Source organism: Emys orbicularis, chromosome 1 (assembly GCF_028017835.1).
Source record: "Emys orbicularis isolate rEmyOrb1 chromosome 1, rEmyOrb1.hap1, whole genome shotgun sequence".
In the NCBI taxonomy this organism is placed as follows: domain Eukaryota; kingdom Metazoa; phylum Chordata; order Testudines; family Emydidae; genus Emys; species Emys orbicularis.
In genome coordinates, this window is record NC_088683.1 from 199504945 (window position 1) to 199517069 (window position 12125).

Sequence of the window (12125 nt, forward strand, 5' to 3'; positions counted from 1 at the left end):
TGGTCTGCTGTCAACCTGGAAGGCAACAGCTAGTGAGATACCGGAAGGGTCAGTCCTGGGTCTGGTACTATTCAATATTTTTATTAGTGATTTTGATAATGGAGTAGAGAATATGCTTATAAAAGTTGCAGAGGACACCAAGCTGGGTGGGTTGCAAGCACTTTGGCAGACAGGATTAGAATTCAAAGCAAACATTGACAAATTGGAGAATTGGTCGGAATAAAAGATTAAATTCAATAAAGACAAGTGCAAAGTACTTCACTTAGGATGGAAAAAAATCAAACACACAACTGCAAAATAGAGAATAACTAGTACCGCTGAAAAGAATCTAGGGATCATAAATTGAATACGAGTCAACAATATGTTGCAGTTGCAAAAAACGCTAACATAATTCTGGGATCTATTAACAGGAGTATTGTATGTAAGGCAAGGGAAGTAATTGTCCCACTCTATTTGGCACTAGTGAGGCTTCAGCTGGAGTAGTGTTCAGTTCTGGGCACCACACTTAAGGAAAAATGTGGACAAATTGGAGAGTCCCCAGGAGAGCAACAAAAATGATAAAAGGTTTAGAAAACCTAACCTGTGAGGAAGGGTTAAAAGAACTGGACATGTAGTCTAGAGAAAGAAGACTGAGGAGGGACCTAATCATCTTCAGATATATTTAGGGCTGTTATAAAGGGGACTATGATCAACTGTTCTCCATGTTCATTGAAGATGAGCTTAATCTGCAGCAAGGGATATTTAGGTTAGATATTAGGAAAAACTTTCTAATTATAAGAATAGTTAGGCTCTGAAATAGGCTTCCAAGGGAAGTTGTGGAAACCCAATCATTGGAGATTTTTAAGAACAGGTTGGATAATCACCTGTCAAGGAGGGTCTAGATTTACTTGCTCCTGCCTCAGTGCAGGGGGCTGGAGTTGGGGACCTCCCAAAGTCGTTTCCAGCCCTACATTTCTAGGATTTCAACACAATTTTATTTCCTCAAAAACACTTAAAGGTTTGGGGGGCTTTTGTCTGTTCCAATGTGGACCGAAACCAAATTTCAAAAGTTGCCATGCCGTGGAATCGTTGCCCTCCGCTTGGTGCCACCCTCTGAGGTACAGCAATCCTGGAATGAACCAGCCCACAAAACTGGCCAACTGGCAACGGATACTGAGCACCTTTACAGGTTTCCCAGAACAGTTACCTCAGAAAAGGCACAAGCCTGGGACAATCAGGGCAGGTGGTACTGGCAACCCCATGCTGTTGGGTGGGGGTCCACGCGTGGGTAAGCAGGGGGCTGTGCCAGCTCTCCAGGGTGATGGGCACAGAGGGCCATGAGGCCTTGGATGGGGAGAGTAGCGTGTGGCGCTGAACCCTGGGTTTAACTCTCCCCTGAGACAGCAGCCTCCCCTCCCCCAGGGCACTCTGTTCCCCCACCGTGCCCCGATCCCGGGGAGCCGGGAAGCAGAACGTTCCAAAGCCCAACGGCCACGTTCGCGCCTCCCTGGAGCCAGTCTCTAACCGCCCCTGAGCTGAAGGAAGGCGACGTTGTTGTTCCAGGCGCGCACGCGCGCTGGAGTCGACGTAGGCGTAAGAGCGTCAACCGGGACCGCTGTGTCCAATCAGCGGGCGGCGAATGGGGGGTGGAGAAGGAAAGCTGGGTAATGTTGTTGCGAGTCACCTGATTCTTATCGCCGCGGGTTAGGGCAGCCGAGCCAGGGACTCAGGGCTGGGGAGGAAGCCCCTATCCGGCTGGCCGAGGGTGACGGTGCTTGCGGGGCCGGCGACAGACGGGCCGGCGACAGACGAGCCGGGGGGTGCTGGGGTGAGCCAGCTGCGGCGCGCGGGGGTGGCAGCGGAGGGGGTTGGTGCGGCTGGGCTCGCGCAGGGGCAGTGAGCGCCGGTGTCCCGCGCGGCGGCGGGTGGGGGGAGTGGGTGTTCTCGCCCTGGGTACCGGTCTCTCGCTGGGTGCCCCCCGTGCGCGCGGGACTGGGGAGGCGGGAGCACGCGCTGTCGCTAGGGGACCCCAGGTCACGCCGCTCTGCGAAGCGCTTAGAGATCCGCTGGGGGCGGCCCCAGCCCGCTTCTCCTGCCTGCCCGGGGGCACAATCCGCGCCCCTCCTCGCTGGGGTTGCGGGTGCCTCGTCCGTGCGCCGCGGCTGGAGGGGAGCTCGGTGGGCAGAGCGGAGGCGGGAGGGGCCGTGTCTTCCCCTGGTACCCGGGCAGAGCTACGGCCAATGCGCCGGGACAGCTGCCCCGGCGCTGGCCTGCTCGGCCTGTGACTGCCCCGGTCAGGGGTTGCCCTGGACAGTTAAGCCGGGGGGAACCGTGCGGGGCCGAGCGCTGAGCTGTTGCTTGTTAGCTCGGCGGGATGAGCAGCTCTGCGCAGCCGTCGGGGCCCGTGTAGGGAAAGGTAAATAGAAGCTGTCCCCTCTCCCCGCCCGCATGGCTTTGTGTCCTCAGGTTTTTCCACTGAACTCTGGCAGATAAGAACAGCTGGCTTTGGCGCGGTCAGCACGCCGCTTGCTCTCCTGCAGAATCTGGCATCTAATTATTCATCTTTTCCCTTCTGCATGTCCACATGCCTGTGTGCTCCAGGCACATCATACGCCCCCAAACACTGGAAAATCTCCGTCCTCTTTAAAACAAAGGAGCCCCTTAATGTTACTAATTTGGGATTAACTATTTGGTTTTGATGATAAAATATCCTATACAAATCCTAAATCTGAACATTACAGTATCTGTCATCAGTTGTAGTAGCCCAGGAGGATTCATTTTAGACTTTCCTGGGGAGATGTACATTTTATCTGTACTGTGAGATGCCTAGCATGTGAAGGGCAATGTAAAATAAAATTGAAAATGAGAATTATGGAGGAATCATCACCAATTTCACTGTTAAATTAGCATTTAGAGGACATGTATTGGCATTTTTAGCACCATAATATTGTAGTAATTTCAAATTCATACAGCACTGCAGCTTTCTAAGTACTAGAGTCTTACTTTGTCATTTTTTCTTCTGTTGAAATTGGTTCCAAAACATATTACAGGATGAAAGAGAAAATAGTTTGAGACACACATTTGAGATCTGTGGATGAAAAGTAAGAGCATGGTGGTAGTGTTATACGGGAAAGTTATAGTCCATGCCGGGGAACAACCTCAAGTTATGCTTACACAACTCTCTGCAAAGAAAAACCCAGTGAAGGCACAGGTCTCAGAGCCCAGGCTCCAGCCCCAGCAGGAACACCCACATTACTATTTTTAGCCCTGCAAGGTGAGCCCTAGCAGCTGAAGTCAATTGACCCAGGCACTGCAACTCAGCACAATAGATTTCTTTGCAGCGTATGCATACCCTAAGAGTGATTATGCTCCCCTGAACTCTGAAGTAATGCTGTAGTTGTCTGTTCAAAATCATTGCCATAGTCAAAAACAAACATGGGTTTGAAATTCCTTTAGCACACTTAATTCAATATAAATTTTCATGCTTTTGTGGGTTTGTCAATCTTAATATTGTTTTAAACTGTGTGTGTTTAAATTTCTAGGCTCCAATCCTGTAAACAGTTGTGTATGTAAGTAATTTGGACTATTCATGTGTACAAGTGTTTGCAAGATTGGGGACCTAGTTGGTACATTGTTTGATGCTAAACAGTTTCAAGCACTTCATAATGGGGATTTTTAGGCTATGTTAATTTGGTTTTAGTATAAAGTATCAGAAGTTGCTTGTGACTATTGGGGTCAGCATGTGTTAGATTGTTGCCCTTATCATTTGCTGCTGTTGGAATCACCCAATGTAAAACCTGTCCTCATATTTTATTGCCCAGTCGAACATGACACCACCATTGTGGGTGTGAAAGGGGTGTTTTCATACATAAATGATAGGATCGAGTCTCAAGTAATCTTATTCCAAAATTAGTGAAATTATAATCTGCAGAAACATAAATCAAATAGGCAGAATTCTTCTTTCCTGTTACGTAAATTCAGGAAATTTATGTTCACGTGAGTCCCACACACACTTTTTGGTATATCCTGCACCAATTTTTCCCAGTGTGTGGGGCATGCTACCTAGGAGTGTGTATGGACAAGCCTCTTAGTTGTTTTCCAGAATTTTAGTTTTATTGGTTGGGGTTTTTTTTTGTTTTTTTTAAATCTGTAGCTGTTGTGATTGTGGAAAGAATCTCTTTTTGAGCCTGTATTTGCTGCAGAGTTACTGCAGGTCTTGGCCACACGTGATTACCCTTAACTCAGCTGCTGTGGTGCTTTTAACTTGAGTTGATTGGTTGAGGAGGAGAGAATAGGCTAAAACTTGAATGATGGCAACTTGTCAGCTGTTACTCTGTAGGGTGGATGCAAACTGTGTTAACCCCACTGAAGTGCTGCTAGTCCTCCAGTGCCTTCCTCATCTCCCACCCTGTGCCCAGAAAATACCAACAAGAAAGAATTCATAGAGTGGCCCAATTTACTACAGCACTAAGAACCATGGGATGTGCCCCCAGAAATCTAGTTCCACACACAAATGAGTGCACTGCCAGTGTGGATACAACTCTAATATTGTTTTACATTGTGGCCACTCTCACTCCATCTAGGCTAAGGCCTCATCTTCACTAGGAAAAGGCTTGTTCTGAACTCGCATTAGGTAACACAAGGTAGTTTTTAGTTTTCACGTGAGTTAGCAGGTCAAGGTTCCAATGGGAGAACCTAGGGTTTACTTCAACCAGCTAACTTGTGTGACTACTACAAATTGCTTTGTTTTCACTAGGATTTTACCTTGTGTTAGCTGACATGAGTTAACAATACCCCTTTTCCTACCCCTTTTGCTATGGAATACACACCCAACTTGCCATGAGTAACTTGAGCACAGATAATTCAAGTTATGTCCGCTATGAAGACATACCCTACTGGAAGCTAGGCTATTACGTGGCCTGCTAACATGTCTTCAGATGTTAGTCTGCATCTTGTTGAGCGTTGAGGTCTTTTCAGTCATGTGAAGACAACACAATTGAAAACCAGACCTGTTTTCCTTTTCCATGGGGTCGTTTCTTTATGAGCAGATCTTGGATGGTATATCAGTTGATGTGTATTTACCTATGGTAGGTACATAGGTCACAATATCTGAGAGCTTTTCAAACATTAATGACTCTCTTCCTCACAGGCCTCATATGAGGTAGGAAAGTTTCATCCATATTTTCTATGTGGAGACTGAGGTACAGAGAGACTGACTTGCCTGAGGTCGCACATGGAGTCTGGGTGACTAAGCTGCAAATTGAAGCCAGATCTCCTGAGTTTTTTATTCAGTCTACTTTCTGAAAACTTATTTCAGTTTTGCAAATGTTTATTTGAAAAGCTTTTTCAACTGAATATAAAAGTGGACAGGGTTAGATTTTTTAGATCAGGTATTTTAAAATTGTTTCTCAAATGTAACTGCTTCTGTTAAATCCTTCATGATGACTCTTGGCTCTTTCTCAGATTAGTATAAGAATTAGTATATATAAGAATTCTGCAAAGTTAGTTCCCTGTTTTATTATATATGTGTTTTATACACAAACAGCTTCTCCAATACTAATCAACTAACAAAATCCTTAGGGCTGTGTTTAAAGCCATTGCATGTCATTTTCCATACTTAAACAATGTTAAAGGATTAAGAAATGAAACGATTTAAATCTAAAATATATGAAACAATTCACATTTTTAGGAGGGATTGAGTTTGCATAGCTTCTAAGTCATGAGGGTAAAGGTGAAGGATTTTACCTTTTAAATAAAGCCAGGAGCTGACCGTAAACTGTTAAATTTTTATACAAGTTTTCTGGTTCACTATTTAAGAATATATTTTTTCTCTAACCCTGGGAGTGTTCATAAATGTGAATTTTTATTCTTGAACTTGTCTCAAATGTGAGACACTTCTTTGTGACTGTAAAGTAATGGTGTCTGAAAATGGGTAGAGGTTTAGAAGACCCAACCTTATGACCATGTGGCCTGCTTCATGGATTTAACATAAATCATGTTACAAAAATTTCACTCTTACCCTAAATCGATTTATTGTGATCCATCCCAATTCTCTTTTAGAAAGTCAAACTGTTGCAGTGCTTTTAAGTTCTTCTTGAAATGTGAGCTATGCCCACAATAGGTATCTCTATAATTGCGCTGTTTTTCACAAGAATTTCTTTTGAATGTTATCGGGGTGAGAATTTGTGGGGGATGGAAGATAGGAGTGGGGACTTCTAAATCCCATGCCCAACCTTAAAAACGTTTAAAATTGAAACTACTACCCAGAAAAGCTTAATAAAGCTGTTACTGACCCTGACCCAAACAGTTAATGTTGGGTAACAAGTGAGTCAAACATGCTCTAAGATAAGGAAGAATTAGGTTTAGTAATGGAAACGGTTTCTAGCTTTAGAATATTCTACTTTAATATAGCTTCTTTGGGGAAATAATGTGTGAACTGCATTATTCATTGTTGAAAACTTGCCTGATTTTAGTGTTTTTTCTTAAAGCTCCAGCTTCCAGAGCCTTACCACTGCATGGGAATCGCGGCTTTCATTTTTTGAAAAGGTAAATTCTTAGCTCACATAACTTCTAAGAAAACCTGGACAAGGTGAATCCTAAAAGCTTTAAAAAACCAAAACAAAACAGAAGGCAAATCGAAACAATTCTAAGTCTGTTTTCAGAATCTCATGGATTTTTAAGACAAAAAAAAAGATTTTAATTTCAATTCAGCAAAGCTCTAATACTGTGATGATAATCCTGGGTTGGCATAGGGACATACTAGATGACCTAATAAGCTCTTAATTATATAATTTATGTAACTTCTGTAATTAAAGTACAATGTTAGTATTGTGCCAGATGCTTTGACTAGTGACTCAAAGAATACAATTTTGTTCTTAATTTATGAATGGGGTAACCGCTCCTTTTGCTTTATGTTGGGAAATAAAGCAAATTAATACTCTCAATTTTTTTCTTTAAAAATCATCCTGGTTCCTTTAAAAATGTTTTCAAAGTAAAGATGAACAAAAACAGATAGAATGCTTGTTCATGCCTTGTCAGCATAACATCATGAATCAGCAACTCGTAACTACTGCAAGCATTCATCTGAAACATAACTCTGTATCCATAAAAGGAGAGAGAGTTGGGGGAAGGGGCATAGATATAAAACTGTTATTTAAAATCTATTGCTAACTTCTTGTTGAACTGCCAAGTAGCCACACTGGCTGTCTTAACGGTAGTAAATATCTTAGTTCTTTTCATCTGTAGATTTCAAAGCCTTTTTTTTTTTATTATTATTATTTTTTTTTAAAGAAAAGTATAAGTATCATCCCTATTTTGCAGATGAGGAAATGGAGGGAGGTACAGTGACTTTCTTAAGGTTGAATAGCAGCTCAATGTCTGAGTCAAGAATGGAACCCAGATTTCTTGTCTCCCAATCTATTGCCCTATCTGATGATCACATTGTCCTTTAAGTGTTCAAGAACTTAAAACTTTGTCAAGGTACAAACATTAGTTACATGCAGAGTGATGCAGGCCACCTTTGTCTGTATTAGTAGCTACTAATGGCTACAAGTCCCACACTCTGTCTATCCAAGTGATAAATGACAGCCTCACTGTCTTTGTGGCACAGTGGACAACTGAAACTGCTTCAAGACCTCTAAATCAGATCAGATTGCAGTTACTAGAGAGCAACAGAGAGTCCTGTGGCACCTTTAAGACTAACAGATGTATTGGAGCATAAGCTTTCGTGGGTGAATGCCCACTTCGTTGGATGCATCCGCCGTCCGACATGCATCCGACGAAGTGGGCATTCACCCACGGAAGCTTATGCTCCAATACATCTGTTAGTCTTAAAGGTGCCACAGGAGACTCTGTTGCTTTTTACAGATCCAGACTAACACGGCTACCCCTCTGATACTAGTTACTAGAGAGTCATTCTGTCTTAGTTATGCAGTTCATGTGGAGTTCCTGAAGAGGTTAACTGCACATAGGTGTTCAGAAAGTGAGACTTATCCTACTTATCACAAAGGATTAATATCCCAAATGTGGTACTAATTGAAATGGATAATTGTCACCATGTTCTACAGAAGAAACAGAGTCATGCTTGTTGTGTTGGAAAGTTCTGCAGGTGGGAGGGTGGGGAGTGTCTTGAGGGGGAAATGTCTGATGGCCCCAGATTTAGAAGTAAAGGAAAACATACTCACAGAGTTAGCTGATTGGTGGAAAACACATCTGTAACTGGTTCTGAGAATGGTGGATCAGATCTTCCTCCATTTGGGGACCTCAGAAGTGTATTTGTTTACCATCTGGCTAAACAAGAAGCTGCCCTTCGTGCCAAGAAAACATTGTTCTGGCAAGTTGAGCCTTCTCTATACATTGGTGAAGGAAGCTTGCATGTGCTTTCCCTGCTAGTTCCTATGAAGATAGCAAGTGTCCTGATTAGAGCTATGAAAGTTGATGAAATGTGTACAGCTATCATACTAATCCTATACTAGTAAAGACAAATGTGGTCTGTTGGAGTTGGTATCAGCTGAGGCCTCAGACTACTTGGCAACCTAGACCTAAATTCTATGGCAAGATTCCAGTGTTCTGAAACACTGGTGCAGTACATGGGAAATTTTGCAGCTGCTTCATTTAAACTATAAAAAGTAGGTTTTTAATATTTAAGTAAATGAAATAATGCAACCAATAGAGTATCTCATGTCTATTATGGTAGTATGTGAAATTGATCTTATGATTTCTCCGTACTTCCGGTGTTTGGTGTGTCAAAGCTTTTTGTATGGACAACACAAATGGAGAAGCTGGAGGTGCTGGCAGTTGAGTAGAGGGCAGTTTGGAGGTGTGGGAGGCAGTTAAGGATTGTGGGGTAAGCACACTTGTTGGATGTTTCTATTAAAATGACCCGCAGTGAAATAGTGAACAGCGGTGACATTTAAACTGTCTTTTTTTAGGTTTCAGACTTACATCATTGAGATACATGTATCATTCATACCTCTTGCCTATTGTGTTTCAGGTTGTCTGTAGACTCTAGTATTGCACCAGTTAACACTTTCAGGGTTTTCTTTGCTGCCATAAGGGCTAGAAATTTGTTTCTGAGGCACAACTCTTTACTGAGAAATGGATTTAATAGTAAATTCAGCTGTTGCAGAGTATGCAAGGCTCAGGTTCTTTTCTTTTTAACAAGATGATCAGAATTAGTCTGATCATATCACTATGATGCCACTTTTTCTATTCTAATCCAGTATATTTCTCTGACTCATGAGAAAACTGAATCATGGTGTCTCAAGTTCTGATTTCTTGGGATGCTCTGCTAGGAAGACTTGATGTAGAAAGGGTTTTTTGCTATGAAAAGACTGACTGAGATCCTTTCAAATACCTCATACAGAATACTGCTGGACTCTTGTATTTGTTTGAGGCTTGCTTTGAGACTACTTGCTTTATACTCATTTACTAGTTATCTTGCCCTATAATGAATATGGTAAGGTAGTTTCTCTGCACCTTCTTATCAGGTTCAGATGGATGTATTTCCCCCCTACCATAAAATTTACATCCTCTTTGGCACAGGATGTTAATGTGGTGCTGATGAAAGCTCCTTTTGAACCACATCATATCTTTGAGCCCAAGTTACTTACATGGACGTTTCTTTTCTTAGTTCCAATGATATCACTCAGTGTGAAACTTATACCTGCAGAAATTGGCACAAGCCTTAAAGTGGTGCAATCAATGTAATACATGAATTACAGAGGTGGTGATGGACTTTAAATGAGCCAGTCATGGCACTGTTTTTCCTTTACTCATGTCCACATCCCATAAATTCAATGACAAAAGGTCCTTATGTTTTTATCTGGAATAGACAAGGCCCCTCAGGAAGTCCACCCAAGTTTTTTATTTATATAAATTAAAGAGACATAACTATGACCAGAAGAGCCATGTCTCAGTTATGGTCTGATTTCTCATAATTATAACTTGGCAGGCCTGTGACTTGCATGTCCTTACAGCACTCAGTCCATTCTTGCATACAGTACAACTGCTAGCCTTAAATCTGTTTCAGTACAGGAGTCTTGCAGCAGCCATGTGATCATCTTTCTCTACATTTATAAAACCTTATTTCACCATTAAGAGGAAAATCTGTATTTAGGTTGTGTGTGTTGCGGAGTCTGTTCCTTAGCGGTGTGTGTGTGTGTGTGTGTCCCATATATAATCTATGCACTACTGTTACTGTCTTTCACAGTGCTGACACATTTCTGTTAAAAAAACCAAAAACAAACAAAAAAAAACAAATAAAACCCATTCAAGAATAAGAAACGATCACACAATAGTTTTAAAGAAAAGGAAATGACTTACCTGTGTACTGTGAGATGTTGCTGAACTCTCACTTGTTACCCACCTTCTTTCAGAATCTGGGAGATTTTTGAGGTTTTTTGTTTTTGTTTTGCTTATCCTGATAAATGTATACGTGCTTTTAATCTGCTTTGGGGAACACTTTCATCTTCCATTCATCAAAGAATTGGCCATGGAACGTAAAGGGTTTTTTGGTACTTAATCTTGCTCTGCATGTGAGACAAACCTACCAGTGCCTAGGAGGGTCAAAAATATGTTTGCCAGAATAATTTATTTCGCTTGGTGGGGCTGGGTAGGGAGGAGTGGCTGGAATAAGCTATATCTGCAAGAATGCACTTTTGCTGGTGCATTGTGTCTACATTAGGAGCTATATTGGCAAAGCACTTCTAATGTAGACTTGGTCTAGGACTCCAGTGGTGTGTGGGGGTGTGTGTGTGGGGGTGTGTAATATATATAATTTTTTTTTTTTTTTTTTACAACAAGAATTGCAGGTACCTGTAACTTTTGCTCTCTATTACCACTAACCTATCCTGATCTTAAAATGTAACTTTATTTAAAGCATTCCAATGCAATACAATTATAACAACACAGATGTGTAAAACTTTAAACTGATGAACTATTTGTTTTAATAAGAATAACACCAGAAACACACAATTCTTCTATAGATCTCATAGGCTTTTAATACCCTGAAAAGTGACTTGAGGTGGCTGCTGCTGTTGTTTTTTTTGGGTTTTTTTTAATCCACTTTCTTACTCAAATCTTTCCATTGTGTGTATTTGGCAATATCTGTTTACTTTAGAGAGAAATTATTTTGTGTTGCTTTTTACTTATGTTAGCAATGCAGTGCCAACACCGTTAAAATAGTGTGCATTCTTGTGTATCCTTATAGAGATGTTTACTGAGTTCAAGTTACACTTGTAGAGATCCACTGAAGGCATTGGGATTACACAGATGTCACTGAGATATAATTTGCTCTGCAGAATCTTTATACTGGTGGTGATGAACAAGAAATAAACAACCAAGCTGGACTTTGAGAACACAAGATAAGCTTGTAAGGCTGGTGGTTAAGTCGGAAAACTATTTTTACTTGTAAGCTAAATATTTTGATCTGGAAATCCATGAAAGAAAACATGGAGCGCAGATTAACATTTTGTCACTTTTCGGAGTAGAATTGCACTTAAAGGAACCAAAAATATCTCTTGTAGTGGAGTATCAAAATATGCTGGGGTGGTGAAATAAAGTATGTACATAGGACCATATTTCCCAAAAGAATGTACAACTTTAAAGTTATGTAAAATTTCTGGCCCAAGGGCCTTGACACTGTTATAGCACTGAAGACAGTGTTTCATTTTATAAGTGGGACATGATAGAAGTTTCATATTAATTTAGTAGTGCGTTCTCACACAGCATCTGTTTATTTTTATTTTTATTTGGGTGGAGGGGAAGGGCCTGTTTATCTCATAAGGAAATTTCTTGCTGACCTAACTGTAACAGTGTCGCAAGGGAATAGCTTGCATACTCTGTTTCTTCTTATCTCGTTCATTTGGCCATTTAATCTGGTATAAATTATTTTAATTGACTATGCCCTAGTCTACACTGGGGGAGGTCAACCTAACATACGCCGACTTCAGCTATGCGTATCTTAGGTTGACTTACCTGGCCGTGAGGACGGCGGCAAGTCGACCGCTGCTGCTCCCCCGTTGATTCCGCTTCCGCCTCTCGCGAGCTGGAGTTCCGGAGTCGATGGGGAGCTCATTCGGGGATCGGTTTATCCAAGATGTGATAAATCGATCCCCGATAGATTGATCCCTACCCGCCGATCCGGC

At 41.8% G+C, this 12125-nt stretch overlaps 1 protein-coding gene across 1 annotated transcript in view; it reads left to right on the forward strand.

The window, feature by feature from the left end:
* The first annotated feature begins 1700 nt into the window (after positions 1–1700).
* Positions 1701–12125, forward strand: part of BACH1 (BTB domain and CNC homolog 1) — a 52983-nt gene continuing 42558 nt past the window's right edge. Inside the window, exons 1-3 of the mRNA XM_065402677.1 lie at positions 1701–1807; positions 6468–6525; positions 11189–11350. The gene's annotated coding sequence lies outside the window, so the exon portion shown is untranslated. The remainder of the gene's footprint in view (positions 1808–6467; positions 6526–11188; positions 11351–12125) is intronic.